Source organism: Mercenaria mercenaria, unplaced genomic scaffold (genome assembly GCF_021730395.1).
Source record: "Mercenaria mercenaria strain notata unplaced genomic scaffold, MADL_Memer_1 contig_2108, whole genome shotgun sequence".
Lineage (NCBI taxonomy): Eukaryota > Metazoa > Mollusca > Bivalvia > Venerida > Veneridae > Mercenaria > Mercenaria mercenaria.
In genome coordinates, this window is record NW_026460145.1 from 11,402 (window position 1) to 32,815 (window position 21,414).

The following is a 21,414-nucleotide window of genomic DNA, read 5'->3' on the forward strand; positions in this document are numbered from 1 at the left end:
TTAATTCTGCTTTGATTATTTTTCGCAATATTTTTTATAAATTTCCCACATATTTAGAAATATGCGTTGCTTTTTTACTTGCAACAAAGGCCATGATCTCAACTAAATATTAACAAACATACGCACGATGTCAAGAATATTCACACGAGCGGGTTAAGGTAATGGCAGGAATATCAAACCAAATACCCTGTTATTATTTTATAAGCTGTATTCTGGAAAAAACAAAAACAAAACAAATTGGGTTGATACTTAACCACATATTAGTGGAAATTCAATCTTCACTCTCCCGCATTCTTACACATTAACCAATATTTTAACGGCTCATCGATATTTTATGCAACATTTTTCATATAACAAACAGTATATTTAGCCCGCCTGCTTAGCTCAACATGGAAGTCACAGATCTCCGGATTGCAGGGTCGTGAGTTCCACTCCCAGTGGAGGCTTATATTCTCCGTGACGATTTAACAAAATGCATTCTGTCTGAAATCATTTGTCGTCAACTGATTCCTGTATAGACTGTATGTATACATTATAGTAACAAAAAACAAAGTCCCATAACTATGCAGAATATTTATCTAAAAGAACGTAACATGCACCATGCACAACAAAGATTGGTACTGATCACTTGTGTGAAGTGTCATTAAATTGTGTGCAAGGGTTCGGAAGATTAGGCGAGCACAAGATTGCATATGCAGACTGTATGTACATAGTACGTTAACAAGAAACAAAGTCCCGTAACACTGCAATTTTTTTTTCTGAAAGAACCTAACATGCCCCATGCACAACTACTGTTGTTACTGATCACTTGTGTGAAGTTTCATTAAATTGTGTCAAGGGGATGAAGAGAGATGGTGCGCACAAGATTGTGTCTATGTATATAGTATAGTAACAAAAAACAAAGTCCCGTAACTCTGCAATTTTTTTTCAAAAAGAACCTAACATGCCCCATGCACAACTACTGTTGTTACTGATCACTTGTGTGAAGTTTCATTAAATTGTGTCAAGGGGATGAAGGGAGATGGTGCGCACAAGATTTTGTCTACGGACAGACATACAGACAGACAGACAACCTGAAACCAGAATATGTTTTTTATGTTTATATATATACTAAGTGTCTTGTATAATTACAAACGATACATATTTCATGTCACGAATATCTGTCTTCAGTATGACATACTGACATCTTAGAATCATGAGTAGATTGAACATTTCCATTTATGGAAAATCACCGTTTATATATCATTTGACTTCTTGGGAACGCCTACCAAGCTTTTGATTGGCTGAACGATTCTCGATCAACGCTTCCCGTTTAGATATCATTTGATTGGACGATTGCTTAGATAACTGTTAGTTCACGGGAAACTGGAAACGTTTCAAAACATTGCACAGAAATTTATCGCGAGCTCCACTGTATACTTGACAAAGATCTTTCCTGTACCAGCAAGTTACAATCACTTTTTCCAGTTAATGTTAATGACCACTCTTAGTCACACAAATTCTCACACTTATATTTTACAAAATCCTGTTATTATTCAGAACTTCTATGAGGTTATGGGACGGAGGTCTATAAGACTACCAGTGTTTCATCCAAGGCTCTTCTGACTCATGTACACTTTGAAAGCTGTATGTAAGGTAGTAGATAAAGTATATACGGACTTGAAATAGGAAACGGAATCTGTTAACTTTGACTGTCTACTGGTGATAGAAAATGCGCATTAACTCTGGGCATTATTATGTCAAACGGTAAATGTATACTACTGGCTTATTCAAAATTATAAATGGTGTGTATAGATGCCGGTAAAATATTTCAACAGGATATGGCTAAATATCAGTGAGAGAATTTGTCTGGGCATGACTGTCACCAACTATAACTGAAAAGCGATAACGACCTATTCGTATGTTACTGATACATGTACATGAAAAGTCATGTAGCAAAGACTAGTTTTCAATAAAGGAAATGTTCACCATATTAAGTACCCATATTTCTATGACATGCATTTCTCATACTGTACACAGAAGTCCCTGACATTTAAAATGAGTGGTCATGAAGTCCGTGACAATTAATAGACAAAATGGCATTAGATTTAATTTGCTATTTACATAACCTATGCACTGAGTCACTTTCTAAGGCAAAATATCGCTATATAATCAATTCTGTGAAATGCATACCGATTTTCGTTTTCGATAAAGGTAAATCATACAGAAATCGTCCTGAAAACTGTGACACTTGGTTCAGAAATTCGTTACAGAGGCTCGTCTGACACAACTTCTTCGTGTAAATGACACATCCATAAGCGTGAAGTTTATGTTAGCAGTCATTGTGCATGAATATCAACTAGATCTTACTTTAAGACCATGGAATATAATAGGAAAAGCCGATTCTATTAAAATATAAATGATATTTTGCTTCAGCTACCGTCCCCTAGACCAGTGATATGCTGTTTATTTATAGATCGCTTAATTTCTTGTAATATAGACGAGCGATTAGTCAACTTTGTTTTTATAGCGTTGCATTTCCAGCTGATATAACTGTTTCTCCATCCATTAATGGTGATAATTGAATTTTGCACCAGTCACATATATGTCAAATTAGACACTTCGATGCTTTTGACAACAAGTAAAATATAAACAGCGGAGAAAAATGGTTCAAATAATTATTAACTGATTACCTCATCACACATACGCAGAAAATTGTCACTACCTATATACTTAGGTATATGGCACAGTTTCCCTGATTTTTGTATGTAGGGATTCCGGAACTTAATATTGATTTTTGGGCAATACTGAGTTTTTTAAAATGGATACTTTCATAATTATTGTATATTGTATGGAATGACGTATTCTAGTAATGGCAACACACACAAACATAATCCATGATGCATATACCACTTAATAATCTACAGAGGCTGTACCTTACTTAAAGGAGTTTCTTCGTTCTAAAGAAAACGTTCTGTACTTTATAGAGCTTCCGTTATCACGAAAGCGCATTTGATCCAATTTATTGATGCTCTTTTAGGATTCCTGACGTCTCTTTGAAACAAGCCTTTGACTCATGAGACCTAAGAACAATAAGAGCTAGTATTAAAGTTTGTAAAAGTCACAGTAAACTATAGCTACTAAACATTTACGTTTTTAAAAAACAAGTTACAGTGAGGAGTTATTTATTTAAAGTACTATTACTGACAATAAAAGCTGACTATTTGACAATATGGAATTAAGCATGCTTAAGCTTAATCGTGAGCAAGTGTTGATTGAAAATATACGTCATCGCGTTATCCATATAATTTAATTTAATAAAAGGCAGCAAACATAAAATGATAATTATCTGAAGTACTAAAGGTAACACCCGGATATCTATAAAAATGAAAACTACCCAACAAATTAATGAAAGTAAAAATATGTATTAGATCTTAATTAAATTTGGTACATGTACGAACGGTCTGAGACGATTTGTAAAAACGGGTAAAAGTTGTTTTTTTAAATTGTATTATATGGGATAGTAATTACCAAAATGTAGTGTTCATATAAACTTACTTTGAGTAATAAAATGGATATCTGCCTTTAACTGGGCAGATTCTTTCACTAGCTGTGCAATAATACCATTCCTTTCCTCTAGCAGAAATTGGAGGTCCTTGATTTGTGTCTCTTGCCTCACCAGTAGATCCTGCGTCTTTCCTAGTTGCGCAGTAATGAAGGGATCTGTTTGTAAAGCATGCTTTGTGTTTGATTGTAAGTCTGTACGTTTTAATATGTTTTGAATGAGGAACATTACATAATAAAATACGATAAGTTAAATCAATGCCAAAATTGTCCAGTTTTTATTGACATTGTGCCAATTCAACAATCGTCATTATTTAATCAATAAGGTTTAACTTGAATATTGGATTTTGTTCTTCAGATATATTTGTAGAATACACATAGCTTAGGTAATTTAAATGAAAAACGTCAGTATCAGAAAATTTGAACTGTTCGGTCACAGCTTCCTCGACATGCAAAGGAAGTTGTGCTTATCCCTAGCGCAAAGAGGACATTCAAATATTTTCATTAACTAGACACGTCTTAGAAAACTTATTTGTCCAAGTTTCTGCAACAGTACGTTATGACTAAAGTCTGTAAAAGAAGAAAGAACCCAGCTTTAAAAAACTAGAAGCAATTCGATTTTGAAAATTAAGTGTCCTAATCTTGCTTTGAATTGGTATTAAAAATGTCTCTTCTTCAGTAAGAAAAGTAAGAAATTGATTTTGCTTTAGTTTTGGTATCTATTCTAGCTGGTGATGGAGAAGACAGAACCCAGGGGCCATTCAAACACTGTTTCATGCATATGTGCGTATCGGTGAGAGGTAAGTGATTCAATATCAGTGACATGAACTGCCAGGCAACGCAGAGCCCTTGATAACAAATATATACAATTCACACACACATTCTGCAAGTTAACCTACCTTCTGGTGTGAATCCTGAAATCAAACCGAAAACGATGGCACAAATAACGCTGGCGATTACAAATACCAATAGTGTTTTGCTGAAAGGCCCGTTTCTTGGCGGTGTCTCAATATCTTTACTTAATAACTGCTGAAAAACAGGAAAGAGTATGTATTGTATTAGTTAGTATCGTATTTAAGGGTTCTAAAAATATGTTATCCTATGTATTGTATTAGTGAGTTTCTGAAAAAATATGTTATCCATTTTCATCGATTTTATTTGTGTATTGAACAATTAGAAGTTCGTGAATCTTTGGAAGAATGTGTCATCTCTACTCAATTTTTCGTCGTTCATGGTAAGTGTTATCATACATTCTTATGCTAATTGTTGATTTTTAAATGTGCTATCAGTCATCTGAACTGTGGTAGGTTGAACATTTTAGACACATGACAAGACCTTACCAAAATATTTAACCCAGATAGTATACGCTTACAGATATCAACATTGTTGATTCAGAGAATTGCCCAAAAGTACCTGACAACAATTTTACTGAACAACTATGAAGGTTGTTCTCTTGTTCTGGATCGCACATCTAGGATGATTATTTTCCATTACTCAGAACCAAATATCTTATACCTTGTATTTTCCTAGATGTACGATCCAGAACAAGAGAACAACCTTCATAGTTGTATCCTTCGTCAACATGGACGAGAAGTCCTTCGATAGGTCAGAAAACGAGAAAAAGTTGGCGCGTTGGAAAAATCACCTTCATTTCAACGTACGATGTCGCCATGACAATATCACGCCGAACAGTATCAAACTGAAAACATCTGTGCAACGTTATTCTGCTCAAAAAATCATACATAACGCAGAAAAGAAACTATTGCAAATTAGATTACATCAAACGGAATTCACAGTGAAAAAAACTGAAAGACAATATTTCTGAAATTGAAGAAAAATTAAGTGCGGAACTACATCCGGCACCTGGGAGAAAACGAAAGTACTCTTTGAACATGCGCACGAAACGACATTTCAGGCTTGTAAACAAAGGCAATGTTCGAAATTTGATGCCTTGTTAGCAAAAAGGAATGGTTCCAACTCGACGGAAAGTGGCGGTATGTCAACGATTTATAACTCAAAATGGGTGGTTAACCTGTCGGACCGGAAGTTGGACGACGACGAACACTCCGTGCTTAAAAAAGGGTATGATTTTTTGTATTACCCCTCCCACTATTCCCACTGAAGAAATAATAGCATCCACTGAGTCATGTTGTGCTCAAATGTCCGACAAATCAGAGGCTGACAGCCTTAGAGCTAAGGTAGTGAGAATTTTGAAAATTAGCAAGTTTCCGAAAAGCAATATTACCTCTAAAGAAAGAACTGCCATAACCAACCTAAGCAAGGAAAAGTCTATAGTCATATTACCAGCTGACAAAGGGCGTACGACAGTGGTAATGAATCGATCTGAATATGAATAGAAAATGGAAAAACTTGTGTCAGATAAAACAACATATAAAGTAATTAAAAGTGACCCCACGAAGACCATCAAGAATAAACTCATCTCCAAACTCAAAGACATTAAAAATTAGAAAACATTTCAGAAAATTTGTATAAACGGCTATATCCCACGTCAGAGACAGTCCCCAAGATCCATAAGAAGGCCGCCCCATTACGCCCCATAGTTTCAAGTATTGGAAGCGTTATGTACCAGATTGCAAGGTTTCTAGCTAGCGTCATTGGTCCTCTTGCTAGGAAGACTGAGCACCACATCGTGAACAGTGTGGATTTTGTTCAGAAAATCAGAGGGCTTGAAGTACCACTGGGACAAAACTGGTTTCGTATGATGTCTCGGCGTTATTCACAAGCATTCCGATGGAAAAGGCGCTAGTGTTAATAAAGGATAGACCCATGAAACACGATAAACTCAGTGAGAGAACCGAGCTATCAGTGAACACCATCTGTAAATTACTAGAGATTTGCCTTAACGGTACTTATTTTGTATACAATGGTCACTTTTACCAACAGAAACAAGGAGCGGCCATGGGACCGCCAGTTCCCCCCATTGTTGCCATCCTATATATTGAATATTTCGAGAGGGAGGCTCTTGACACTGTCAAAAACCCTCCATCACTCTGGTTTAGGTACGTGGACGACACGATGACCAAGCTCCATGAATACAACATAGATGAATTCTCTGAGCACCTGAACAGCATAGATGAACATATTAAATTCACATCTGAGAGTGAGGAGAACGGTCGAATTCCATTTTGGACACCTGTGTTCACGTCAACGACGACGGTTCTACCAAGGCCACAGTTTACAGAAAACCAACTCACACAGACCAGTATCTGAACTCTAACCACCACTTAGACCATAAAAGATCAGTAGTAAGGACACTATTCCATCGTGCTGAAAAACTTGTGACTGATGAAAACGGCAGAAAGGAAGAAATTGAACACGTTAAAACAGCCTTACGCACTTACGGATACCCAGAATGGATGTTCAAAATACCGATGAAGAAAGATAATACCAAGGATAAGTCAACACAAAACAGTGGCAAGAAGGTGAATGTTGGAATGCCATACATACTTCTGAAACTTTGCACAGAGTGTTTAGGAAACATGGGATAAATATGTATCACAAGCCCTACAATTCCATAAGACAACAACTTACGCATGTTAAAGACAAAACAAACAAACTAAAAAAATGTGCTGTGGTTTATTACATAAAATGTGAACAATGTGACCATGATTATGTGGGCGAAACAGGAAGAGCGTTGGACATTAGACTGAAAGAACGTGTGACAAGATCCAAGATGAACATTGCAATCACAACGGACACCACATAGACCCTGCTAAGACCAAAATCTTAACATCAGTGGACATTCATGTTAAGAGGAGGGTCAAGGAAGCCATCGAGATAAAGAAAAGACGGCCGTCACTTATCCGGGACGAGGGGCTGGAGTTACCTCCAGTTTACAACATTCTCCTAGTGTCACCTGATCACCAATTATCACGTGACGCTATGCAACACTGACCAGGCACTTTGCTGATGAAGGCTGTGTGATACGGCCGAAATATACAAGGTATAAGATATTTTGTTCTAAGTAATGGAAAATAATCATCCTAGATAATTTTACTGAAATTATAATCCTTTCTTAATATTTGTGAATAAATATTTTGTAGGTGTTACAGTGGTAATATATTGCAAATTAAAACATATTTGGCATATAACTCTTGACTGTCTCCTTACTCATTACGCCCATAAACAAATTGGACTGAAGGTTAAAGGTTAAGCATTTAGGATTGGTGCAGTAGATGTAAGCCTAGCGAAATTTGGCATTTGTATAAACCATAGGCCTATAACCTAGTCATGCCGGTCCGATAGTTTTGATAATTAAACAAGAAAAAGGTTATACTTCTATATACAATTTTTATATTTATATACGTTCTATATACCTATGAATATTGATAAAATGATTAAGGTTCAAGGATGAAAATACTTTGTTATTAAAATGTGTTCTTAAAGGACACAAACAATAGAGCTACCGTTTTATCCTGCCCATAAATAAACCCGCATAGGAACTTTTAAGAAAACACACAAGTTGTGTAACTATGATTAGGACTGGTAATGTAAGCTATGTGTTTCCTAGTGTTAAAGTAGAGATCTTTGGCAATGTTGTTTCAAAAAGACACGTAGGTCTTAATCTTCTAGATTTTACCATAATCAATCGTTGAAGAGATATTATTAGGATTTGTAGTGAAATGAATTTGAAAACATAGTAAAGTATTCATATGATTATTATATCAATATCAAACCATAATTAAAAATTACTATTATAGTGCAAAATAACTCGTTTAGAAGTGCTTTACAGTGGACATTGAAACAGTACAAAATTCAAATCTAAACACTATATCAAATATGGCTTTGTTATCAATGAGAGGTCAAAATGTTAACATAATGGTCCGGTTTGGCCCATATTAACCTTCAGCAAGAAATAATGGCAACACATTTTAAGTCAAATCTTATAAAGGTTCTTGCTAGAGCGGACTCAAGCCAATTGCTGACGACGATGGATGGAAGACGGACAACTGACATTTAACAGTCATAAAAACTCACAACTAGCACTTCGTGTATAGGCGAGCTAATTTAAAAGAAAATATAAGGAAGTACCCTTAATGTAAAAGTATTATAATGCCAATCTGTTAGCCTTCAGTGAAACGGAAACCCAGCAAACGTCAAAACGTACTGTATTGTATAGGCCCGTGTCAAAATTAAGCTACATTACGATTAGTCTCATAACAATTCGTATATCCTTATGTCAGACAATTGAATCATTTACATGTACTGTTATATTCAAATATCTAATAACCTCCCAGGGTACAGCAGTAAGGTACATATTATCTAGATTGTTAGGGTCAGTACATTCACTATCGTTAATGGTCGAATAGGCGTTTTCATCCAAAGACAATTCATTTTCGAAGTTCTGTGCAATGTCTTCTGTATGAGGTTGGGTTCTTTCAGATGTATCCCGCCTGTAGCGAATATTTTTGCGTTTCCGTTTTTCCGTATGCCCATCCTCTTCGGTTGATCCGAATGTTACACTGGCATACGACTGTGAACTATCTTGTTTTCGCATTTTCGGTGGTAAAGCTGGTGGATTGCTCGACATAGTGGTTACAGCAGAGAACAGAGTGTAATATAAGTACAGTTACGATATGATTTTATATCCAACACTTTTCGTCTTTAGTTTATGATTTCGTTTATTTTTTCTATGAATGTTTAGAAAAGTAATGGCTTAAAGTTACCATTTGTTTAACACATGTATATGTTTTGAAAATAGAAAACCAAAAACAGGTGTTGCTTAATATGTAATAATAACATACACATAACTGCAAACAAATATGGTAATTGTTATGTTATTTAAACTACCGTAACTTCGATGGTTGAAATTTGATAGTTTTGATGTAACTGATCCATTACTCTATTTTTATGAGTGTATATATAGATACGTGGAAATATATTAAATGTTTGAAAATTATCCTTCCTTATCTATCATTGTGACTGTTTTGTGCCATTTCTTTGTGTTGTCCTGTCGAAACGACACAACGACAATCATCGTTACGACGCCCCTCCGAACATCAAACCACCTTCATGAAATGTTGAACTTGAAGGTAAAATATAATTATGTATTTCATTACACTTTGTACACATATAGATACACGGTGATTATGTTTAACAAACAGAACTTCAAAATATATACTACGCTGCGAAGCGAACTACACATAGTCTTTTAAGTAGGCTTAATAGTAAGTGGTCTTGAATACTACATTCAGGTTGGTCAACTTATTTTAGAAAATAAGAATGATTAAGGTGAGCATTAACTATATTATGTAATGAACCTTTAGAAGATACCGTGCGTCGTGGAATAGAATGTATTACACATTGTCCTCACTGTCAGGGTAATAAACTAATTCAGAAAGGAGATGGCAATTTTATGTGTTACTAATCGGCTGTAATAAGTCTAAAATCATATACACTACGTTTATTAGCTGCAATAACAGCCTTATAGCTTCCCTCGTACACTGAAATTCCTCATTTTTGTCAAGTACTACAGGGCCATCCTCCTAAACAATATATGAAATTACAAAGACCTGAAACCTTTCACCCAGAGTGTACATACATTACTGTCACTAAAGAAATTGTCAGTTACTTATATTTAGCTACAGTTGTGCTATGACCTGAAAATACGTCATGTGACAACAAGCCTAATGAAATAAAGAAACAAGCTGAAACTTTTCAGTTGTCAGTAAATATGGAAAATTTGTAACTAGTTCTTGTACAATATCCGTATTGGTACAGTTTTTCTTTTCCTTTACTATTGACTTATTAACACTTTTTGCAGTGCAAGGCAAAATCTGTAGAGCCTGTTCTGTAAATCGTAGCTACCAAATTAAAATTCAGAAAACCATGTTAAACACCTTAAGACGTGTCAGATTATCACAGCTTGTTTCTAGTGTCGTCAAATGTATAACTCAGTATATAGTCCATACAGCTGTTATCAGTTTTGAATAGAATAACTTATCATGTTTAAAGAATTTCATTTTATCGAGTTAGAAACACAGAAAGATAGCTAAAAATGGATTCACGACAATCGATAACATCTATAAGCTCTGCCAATTTCCAAAGGAACCGGGATTGTTGTCCAACAGAGTGTTAACAGAAACTATTCACGGGATAATGGTTTAAATTTTAGCGTTCATCCTGGGGAGGTCCGGATGAGTCGTTTGGATGCGCCAGAACCTGAAAGTAGTATCTTAATCTTTTAATGTTTATAGCTTACGTAATGGTGTGTTTCTTTCCTAAATGGAATGAATTTAAAAATTTGAAAATTCCTGAGCCATATATTTCAAATATTTCGTTTTATTAACTTGTGTGTAAATATTTTTATGTTCTAGTCTGATTCGAAATTCAAAGCTTTTATTTACAAAATGCAATGGTAATTAATAAGTATAAAATAAGAGCCAATTTCTTCGAAACTGACGTTCTTTTTTGAAGTTTAGAACTGAAATCATGTCAGCTTGATTTCGTTTTAGAGATTTTAGGCGTTTCTCAAAAAGTTTTGTTGAAGTAATATAACACAATATATTCAGTCACCGAAAGTGCTATCATTGATGACATTACACCTACGTTTTAATTATATTGACTTCACATTAATCCATATCAAGGTAGTTCTGCACATTGGATCAACCGGAAGTGATGGCGTAACGTCATTTATCCGGAAAAAGTAGAAAAAAGGCCTGGATTCGGCGTACGGAAATGAAAGTAATTTTATGATTTAACCGAAACCTGTGAGTAAATTTATTACAATGGCACTGTTGCTATATTTCTAAAGTCAAAATATGATATTATAACATATGACACGTCAAAAAATCCAACGAATGTCGTAAAATTAGCGTAAAATGTGTTTATTTACAACTGTGAGAAGTTTCATCAAAATCCATATTGTAGAAAAATTTCTATCCGCGAAAATGGTATCAAAGTTATGATTTCCCCATAGACTTCAATTATTAAATAATGCGTGAGGTCCAAATTTTTCACATTTGTCTAGCAAACAATCGAGCACACGATCCTATCTTTTTTGCTGAATTTTCTAAGTATATTCTTAAGTTTTGAAAAATCAGAGTTTAATCAAATTCTGCATTGTAGAAAAAGATCCAATCCAAGCTGCAGAACTACCTTAAAGAAAACTTACATATAACATACAAATAACAAAGAGGATGCAATACAGTTCAGTTCAGTACTGTTACAGTTCAGTGCGGTACGGTACGGTGCAATTTATTGAAATAAACGTTATAATTATGCAATGTTTATAGCAAAATAATGTTTTGTTCGGTTTAACATTTCACCGACAATACTATAGGTAATCAATCACGTCGACTTTCTGTCCCAATTCGTGACTCTATTCCCCTCCCCTGACGGTCCGTCCATTATATCACAATATCAAACTAAAACAAGAAGATATCAGTGAAACGAAAAATGATCCCTGACGTATGATACATAAAACCGGAAAATACATCGGACCAAAATATAAAAATAATATTCGCATCTTCCCTTAAAGTTAAGGTTCTTATAAATTCCACTGATTTCTAGCAAGTGTTTGCTGACAATGATGGCACTATAGTAGACTAATCAAAGGGCAGTAACTCAGAGGGTAAATCAGCGGACCGAAACATGAAGATGCTTCCTATGAATGTTCGCTGAATTCCAGTCAGCGTTTTCAGAGAAATACTCCGGAAAAGGATGGCCCTATAGTTTACAAATGTTGATAGTTCAAAGGGCAATAACTCACTGCAAAATAATCCGCCCGACATATGGCGCCAATGTGCAAATATCCATCAAGGAATAAAAGTTTCAAATAAGTTTCGCTGAATTGAGTGGTTGCTGAGGAATACGCCAGACAAGAAAAGGTGCTTTTGTATTCTAATGTTAAAAAAGAATAGGTAGTTATCTACGGGAAAATCATTGCACCGGAATTTAAACAAAATATACGATCTCCTATAGGGAAAGAAGTTTTCTATGAGGTTTCGCACAATTCCAGCCAGAAATAGTCTTGATCTTCTTACAGATTTTATTGACAAGAATTGCAGGACTGACGGACGAAACGAAGATTATATACTTTAATTCCCTCCTCGGAGAGCATAATGAAATTACAGTGATGATTACGTTGGACAAGGCGATCTTCTAGCTTTTGGAGGCGAGGAGGACCTAAGGTACCTCTCCTTGCATCGCATCAGGCACGGGTTGGCTTTTAGATAGAACCACCAACCCTACGTAAGTCAGCTATATGGCTTTCTCGCGTGAAAGAAAGTCTACACACCAGGCGAATGCGCGAACCAACAGTAATGAGGGGCAAAATATAAGAAGTAATTAACCTCAACCATTCGGCCATTTAGTTATTGCATAACACAATTATGAATTACAATTCAAGTAAGCTTTAAATGCAACAACTGGTAATGTAGCTTAAGATTTGTTACAGTATTTGTGTTCTGTTCTATTTCTATGGTTGCAAGTACACATATTTTTTATGCAAAATTGTTGCAATATAATGTAGTTACAAAGACATTCGGGAAATTATTTATGATGTAAGTTCCTATGAACTGAACTAGCTAACCAGTACAAAAATATTCGATTACAGATATCATTTTATTACAAGCAAGATTCTAAGTTTGCCAATCTGGTAACTCGTTGTATATCAGTATTACTCGCATTATGTTGTATTCTTGCAGTAGTATTAGTTATTGCAGCCAAGTTAGCTTAGGTGTCTTTTAACCCTTAACCAGCTAAATTTAAAGAATGGACTGGTCCATTATCAATTTGGGCTATACCATTTATTACTTGAAGGGATGTTTGCTGAAAAACTACTGACTGAATAGCGAAGGCTGATCTTGGTCTGCACTGGTCGCAAAGGCAAAAATATTTACCGCCAGCAGGCTAAAGGTTAAACTATATTTTCATTTTAATTATATTGATATTTACAAAACGTGTTTCTCAAAATTGATATAACAAACTATGATGAACTTGTATGCGATATAAGCTAGAGTGGTAGATAAGAAAGCATACGAACGTACGTAAAACACAGGAAATGCCAACGCACTGTTGAACTTATTATTGTGTGACTAGATTTTAAAGGACAATGAAAATACTATACAGCAGATATAAAGTAGTTATAAAGAATGATAACAAATCAAATATAAAGAAAAAATCATCAATAAGATAAACAACAAAAACAACAACAACAACAAAACAATAAAAAACAAAATGAATAAATAAATAAAGAAAAGAAAGAAAGAAAACCGGACAAGATAAAAAAACAACAAAAACCAGCAACGAAACAAACAAAAAAAAAAAAAAAAAAAAAAAAAAAAAACAACAAAAAAAAACAAAAAAAACAAAAAAAAACACAAACAAAGAATACAAAAATCATTCCATTTTTATGACGTTTGTTTATAAAACCATAGTCTTATATCTGCTGCATGCTTTATCAGACTAAAATTAACATATTGGTATTTACAGCCATCGAATATCTACCGCAAAGCACAGGTGTCAGACCAGAAAATTCTGCCTATACCAATTTATATACCACTATTGATGAACAAGAAAATATCTATTCGACCATTAACTTCGTCACTCCCCAAGACGAGGATGAAGTTCCAACATCTGATAGTTCCAGCGCAGGGTATGGAACCCTTAATGCCTACTTCACTATCTTTAAACAAGTGTTTTCTGCGCTTCTCATCGTTGGATAGACTGGACGTTATTGTCTGATGTAATAACGGCAACTATTTCTGACGCTAGACCACTAAGTTATGAAGAATATAAAACCTTCACGTTTTCTATTCAAGCCTTTGGCATTGTTGAGCGATTATTTAACAGGAATGCAGCGGAAACGGATAGTGAGTATAGAATATGTATTACATGATCTGACTGAGTTACATTACATAAAATACTCTAGTAGGCAAAATGGATAAATACAATTTTGAACCAGGTTGGATAATTCCAGTCATTGGTATATATAGATAGAAAAAGGAATATGCATGGCACTGAATGTCACTGTACGGATCATGAAAATGTTAATTTGACAAAACGATAAATATGTACCAAAATATGCAATGGACTATATGTCATGAATACATATAGGCTTAGAAGCAGAGGGGACGGTGGGGGGGGGGGAGGGGGGGGGACTGCCCTCCCAAAGCTAGGATGGGGGGGGGGGGGGGCGGCGAACTATAGTTAACCCCCCCCCCCCCCCCCCCATATTTTGGAAAAGAGATATAATTTGCAGTCTAATATAACATTTATTTAGTATCATATAATTCTTTTCAACATGACTTCTGATTTGCATTGGCCTTTCCTTGCATTATGACTCGTCTCTTTCCGTAAGGCGAGTATTGAAACCTCATACGCGCCAAGGAGACTGTTTGATTATATTTTATAAAAAGAATATAATATCGAGCGCATCACTACAGTTCCGGTTTGGGCGTCTGCAAAAGCGATGAAGGTATTTAGCCTGTTTATGCATGTAAACGTTATGTATTTACGTTTTGCATTGTCTATTTAAGGGGAATATTATTTTCACAACTTTATGTCACAATTAGACAAATGTAAAGCCATTTGATTGTATATCCAGGGCTTACACTGAAGACTCTAAAAATGGCACGCTTGATTACAATTCTTACAATTCATATTTTGACTAATTAAGTTACACTGCAGACAGTTCAGCGCGTAGTCGTATGCCTACCATCAGAATAACTCAATGCACCAGAGATCCCCTGCCAGGCCCCGGGACCCCTGTCGAAAAAGTTTGCACCCCGTCCCCCCTGAATATTGTGCAAAGCAACCAGTGTCTTGTTTTCATATGTTTTATACTTAGAGAAGAATAAAGTGATGTTAATTTGTTTCTTTTCAGATTGTAGTTCCTCTACCTTTAAACTAACGATCTTGTATGGCAGTGTTGTACGCTTTGGCTCTGTCTTTGCCCTGGTGAAGTTGCTTAATATCATTGGAGAAACCAGGCGTGAAATTTGCGAGAAAAATCGAAAACACCATAATCGGGGCAATAAATCGCTTAGGAATGAAAAGAAGAAGCAGAAATCTTTTGGATTTCAGTTGTTACACGGCTAAGAAGAAACATTCTATGCTGTTTTGTTTGAAGACCTGCCACAAAACTTTTTGCTTCTCCTATACTCCATGACCTATAAACGTTATATCCTAAACGGACTAAAGTTACGTGCGTCAATGATGGGTTCTTTCGTGAAAAATTTTGTGCGGAAAAGTCAACATGTAAACAAAGAAAAGGTTGTGTTTCTGTCTATATGCGTTTGATATTGGCTGCTTAAACTTCACGTGTTTCTCTTTCGTTCTTTGTTCCAGTTGTTTCCATGTCGCACAAAAAAACTATCCTGATGGAATTAATTAAAATCTGGAAAGTAGATCCCTCGGAAGCACCGAGAACAAAGCAAACAGTGAAAATTGCAGACTCGGTTTTATTGAGTCTGTTCATGAGCAGTAATGGAAAATGCAACACTGCCCTCGCCCCCTAGCACCGACTTAAGCAGAATTCAATCCTCAAATCTAAATGAGTTGAAATCGATGATCCCGAAGGACCAGAAAATATAACAACACTGAGATGAAGTCGGGGCGACTTTTTACGGCCGCCACACAGCACTTAACACCCGCTGTTGTGAAGTAGATAAAATCTGGAAAGGAAGTTTAGTTAAAGTAAAAAAGAAAAAAGAAGGTGAAAGTGTAGTACAGGTCAAAGTACCAATTTGTCAGAATAATTTGTATATTTAATATATTGATAACGTACCACATAAGCACAGATAGTGCTCGACACCCTTTTCATGTTGTCATTGCTATAATTTTGTTGAATTGCTGTACTTAATAGAATTTGGGTCATTTGTGGCTGATTTGGGTTCATTATGTGAATGACTGGGTCCCAGCTTCGCACATTATGCCATATACAAAAATTAAAGGGAACCAGATACTTGATAGAGCAGGTACTCGTTGTAAGACACAATGTATAAATTTGGACCAATCAGAAACAAGTTCTAAAAATAGCATGTCTGCTGGGGTATAAATAGGTAGATGAATGATAGAGAGCTCATTCGGTATCCAGCGGTCGAAGAAGACACATCGAGGATTCAACTAATAATTTATCCCAGTACCCTGATAAGGAAACTATTGCAGTTACCCTGTCAGGGCGGATAAATTATTAAAAAGAAAACTTTTGAAGTTCATAGACTAAAGAAGAGTTGCAGAATTTCAATAAGGTTTCGAGCTATAGGGCCAGCGCATAGGAGTTTAACCTTAAAGGTAATTGAATGCTATAGACGATAGCATATATAGGCTGAGCATCGGGAAGCTGAGACAGAGACCCAGAGTTTGGTAATCTACTGAGATAGTAGGAGAGTTCCAGCTTATAGAAGGTTCAGCATTATTGGCGAAGTACAGCCAAGGCATCGGGGATATACCTATATGGTAGTTGAATGCTACATATGATAGCATATAGGCGCTGAGCATCCAGGAGTCAGGGCAATTATATAGAGTTTGAGAGGACAGAGGTCGAGCATCTATGCGATAGGACTCGTATGTTGTTGATTCAAAGACATTGTCTGACGGGAACTTCAACAAAAAGACCAGTCAAGTATAGAGTCTCCAGCCTATAGGAGTTTGAGCTAATCATTTTTAAATGAAGATTGTTAGTTCGAAACATTTAGTGATTTGCCTGATCCCTGAAATCGTCTAGCTTATAATAAGAAATCATTTACGAATCATTGGTACACGAATCATTTAGGCAAGGTAGCCAGAGGAAAATTCTATATCTGAGCTATTTGGTCTCACCAGCTTTACGTTTTAACAAAGGACATTCTACATCGTTTGTCAGCTAGTCTAAGACATAGTCACCTTAGCGATTGGACCCAAACCATTGTTCAAGATACTAAAGGCGTAGGCACTTCCCTGGGTCATATAATTCGTATCCTGACAATTTGGGGGCTCGTCCGGGATCTATATCCAAGGAGGTACAGAGACTAGTGGTTTTGACGTTCTGTTGGTGTACCAGAAGGCGCTGTGACTAAAGGTAGTCTGAGTCACATATAGTTGAATTTTAGAGTTAGTTCCAGCCTAAAGCTTAAAGATGAACTACGATAAATGGGTTTCGATGGGAGAACGTATGGGTCTCTCAGGTTCAGAGCTCATAGAGTTTGTGGATAGGAAAGAGAAGGAATACACTGAACGTGAGGAACGTATGTTGAGACGTGAAGAAGAGAGACAGCAGCGAGATGAAGACAGGCGGAGGTTTGAGGCTCAAGAAGCTGAGAAGAAACGTCTGTTTGAGCTTGAGCAGGCCGAGAAGTTACGGCATTATGAGGAAGAACAGGCTGAGAAGAAAAGATTATTTGAGATTGAACGTTTGAGGGAAGAACGAGCTTTGAAGGAACAGGAGTTGGAGATGCTTAAAATAAAGGCTGATGCCGGAGCTTTGGGAGCTGATAAAGGTGCTAAGCATTTGAGCAGTAAAACATTGCGGCCAAGGCTACCAAAGTTCGAGGAAAGTAAAGATGATATGGATGCATACCTCGAGCGATTTGAACGCTTTGCAAAAAGCCAGGGATGGAAAGAAGAAACATGGGCTGTCAGCCTCAGCTCATTACTTACAGGAAAAGGCCTGGACGTATATACAAGCATGCCTCCAGACCAAGCAAATGACTATACGGCTTTGAAGAAAGCAGTTCTGAAGCGTTATCAGTTGACAGAGGAAGGTTTTAGATTGAAGTTCAGGGAATGTAAGCCAGAGCGTGGTGAAACTGTTTTTCAGTTCATGGCAAGGCTGGATAGGTATTTCAGTCGATGGACAGAGATGGCAGAAGTTGACAATACGTTTGAAATGCTGAAAGACCTTATGATCAGAGAACAGTTCATCCAAACTTGTTCCACAGACCTTGCTTTGTTCTTAAAAGAAAGAGTTGCAAAATCGAGAGCTGAGATCACGCAGTTAGCAGAACAGTACATTGAAGCGCATGGTGGTTCTATAACCTCGAACAGGGTTTTGAAAAATAATTCCTCATCCAATAGGCCACCACAACGTCTAAGTATGACACCTTCATCTCAGCCCCAACAAAGAGAAAGGCCAGCTTTTAAAAAGCCTGTATGTTTTATATGCAACAAGGAAGGTCATATAGCTAGAGAATGCAGAGACCTATCCAAGAGGAAAATTAGCGGTGCTGCTTTAGCTAGTAGGGGATCCTATGAGGAAAGACAGAGAAATAGGCATGGCATGCAAGATTCTACACCTACAGACTGGAGAAAGGACGGTCAAGCGCAGAAAGACAGACAGTCGGATGACAGAAAAGTTGCAGCCTCAGTTATAGCAATATCATTAGATGACGAACGGTTAAAAGACTGCATAGAAGATGGACGACTTATGTTAGCACATGGAAAATCGATTTCGGTCATAGCAAGCACCTGTACCATTGATTCAACAAATGGTGAAAGGAACTTAATATTGAAGAAAGGATATATAGGTGATAAAGAAGTTCAGGTGTTGAGAGATACAGGGTGTGAGCTGGCGGCTGTCAGGAAAGATTTCGTATCAGAGAATCAAATGTTAGATAAGAAGTATCTTATGGTTGCAATTGATGGGCGTACAAGGATAGTTCCTTCAGCAAGGATACAGGTTAATACACCATATTTTACAGGAGAAGTTGAAGCCATGGTGTTGACAACTTTGATCTGCGACTTAGTTATAGGAAATATAAAAGGGGCTTCTGATAGACCAGACATTAACTGGAGTAGTAGGGACGGAGAACAGTCTCCATCAAAAGATAATATTGTTGCAGCTGTGGTAACGACAGCACAGGCTGAGAAAGAAAAACAGTCAATAAAACCTTTGAAGGTCACAGAACCTAAACAGGATGAACTTAATGTCGAACGTTTAAAAAAAGCTCAGAAGGAGGACAATACCTTAGGAAAGCTGTGGACGTATGCCTCTGATAAGAAGAAAATGGAGACAAAGAGTGGTTTTACATTTATGTACGAAGTCAAGAAGGATGTATTGTATAGAACCTTCGAAGAAAAGAGAGGCAGTATTGTCAAAGAGATAAAGCAAATTGTAGTTCCAACTCAGTTCAGAAAGAGAGTTATGTTTTTAGCTCATGAGTCAATAGCCAGGGGACACTTATCAGCTAAAGAGACACTTGATAAAATACGAACGAGTTTTCACTGGTCAGGCATCACAAATGAAGTAACAATGTTTTGCCGGTCATGTGATGTATGCAAGAAAGTTAAGACTGACCTGTCGTCAAAGAGCAGTTACGGTAGACATGGTTTGCAAGAATACAAGCATCATGATAGAACAGAAAGAAACTGGAGACAATCTGATGACAGACCAGAGTCTCACAATTTTGATGATCAAGGATTCAACCGATATCATGAGAGGTCATCTATTAAGTACATAAATAGAGGACCACGTTGTGATATCAGAAAGCGTATGGATAGAAATATTAACAGACAAGATGATAGGGGTTACAAAGACTATGGCCCAAATAAATTTAAGCAAAAGAAGTCATGGAGACAAAATGGCATGAGGAATGATCTCGGTAAAGGGTTTATACGTAGATCTGACAGAAATTATCGTGTAAAAGGAGGTTTTGGTGATAACAATTATTATGCCAACCGAAAACAAGACAAATACTCTGACGATCAGAGAAACAAATGAATATCATTCATGATGATAGTAAAATGAAAAGGTCAGGAGATGATCGTTGTATCATATTCTTGAAATCATATACTTTATGTTGAGTCTTTTAGAAATGTTTGATCTTTGATACTAATTTCATTAGAATATTACTATGTGTATGTTAATGATAGCAGTGATACATGATTTGTAAAAAATCGAGAAATAGTAAAAAAAAAGGAGATTTTGTACGCAAATTTTTCCTTATGTGTTTGAAAAACTGAAAGTATTTTCTTGAGAAGGGGGCTATTGTCAGAATAATTTGTATATTTAATATATTGATAACGTAACACATAAGCACAGATAGTGCTCGACACCCTTTTCATGTTGTCATTGCTATAATTTTGTTGAATTGCTGTAATTAATAGAATTTGGGTCATTTGTGGCTGATTTGGGTTCATAATGTGAATGACTGGGTCCCAGCTTCGCACATTATGCCATATACAAAAATTAAAGGGAACCAGATACTTGATAGAGCAGGTACTCGTTGTAAGACACAATGTATAAATTTGGACCAATCAGAAACAAGTTCTAAAAATAGCACGTCTGCTGGGGTATAAATAGGTAGATGAATGAGAGAGAGCTCATTCGGTATCCAGCGGTCGAAGAAGACACATCGAGGATTCAACTAATAATTTATCCCAGTACCTTGATAAGGAAACTATTGCAGTTACCCTGTCAGGGCGGATAAATTATTAAAAAGAAAACTTTTGAAGTTCATAGACTAAAGAAGAGTTGCAGAATTTCAATAAGGTTTCGAGCTATAGGGCCAGCGCATAGGAGTTTAACCTTAAAGGTAATTGAATGCTATAGACGATAGCATATATAGGCTGAGCATCGGGAAGCTGAGACAGAGACCCAGAGTTTGGTAATCTACTGAGATAGTAGGAGAGTTCCAGCTTATAGAAGGTTCAGCATTATTGGCGAAGTACAGCCAAGGCATCGGGGATATACCTATATGGTAGTTGAATGCTACATATGATAGCATATAGGCGCTGAGCATCCAGGAGTCAGGGCAATTATATAGAGTTTGAGAGGACAGAGGTCGAGCATCTATGCGATAGGACTCGTATGTTGTTGATTCAAAGACATTGTCTGACGGGAACTTCAACAAAAAGACCAGTCAAGTATAGAGTCTCCAGCCTATAGGAGTTTGAGCTAATCATTTTTAAATGAAGATTGTTAGTTCGAAA

At 36.4% G+C, this 21,414-nt stretch overlaps 1 long non-coding RNA gene across 1 annotated transcript; it reads right to left on the reverse strand.

Annotated features, from left to right (window-relative positions):
• Nucleotides 1–221: 221 nt before the first annotated feature.
• LOC128552177 (uncharacterized) lies at nt 222–4,567 on the reverse strand. The gene is made up of 3 exons (XR_008368994.1): nt 4,443–4,567; nt 3,538–3,702; nt 222–3,062 (listed from the first exon to the last, which is right to left on the reverse strand). It is a non-coding gene; the product is annotated as an uncharacterized LOC128552177 (long non-coding RNA).
• Between the last annotated feature and the right edge of the window lie 16,847 nt (nt 4,568–21,414).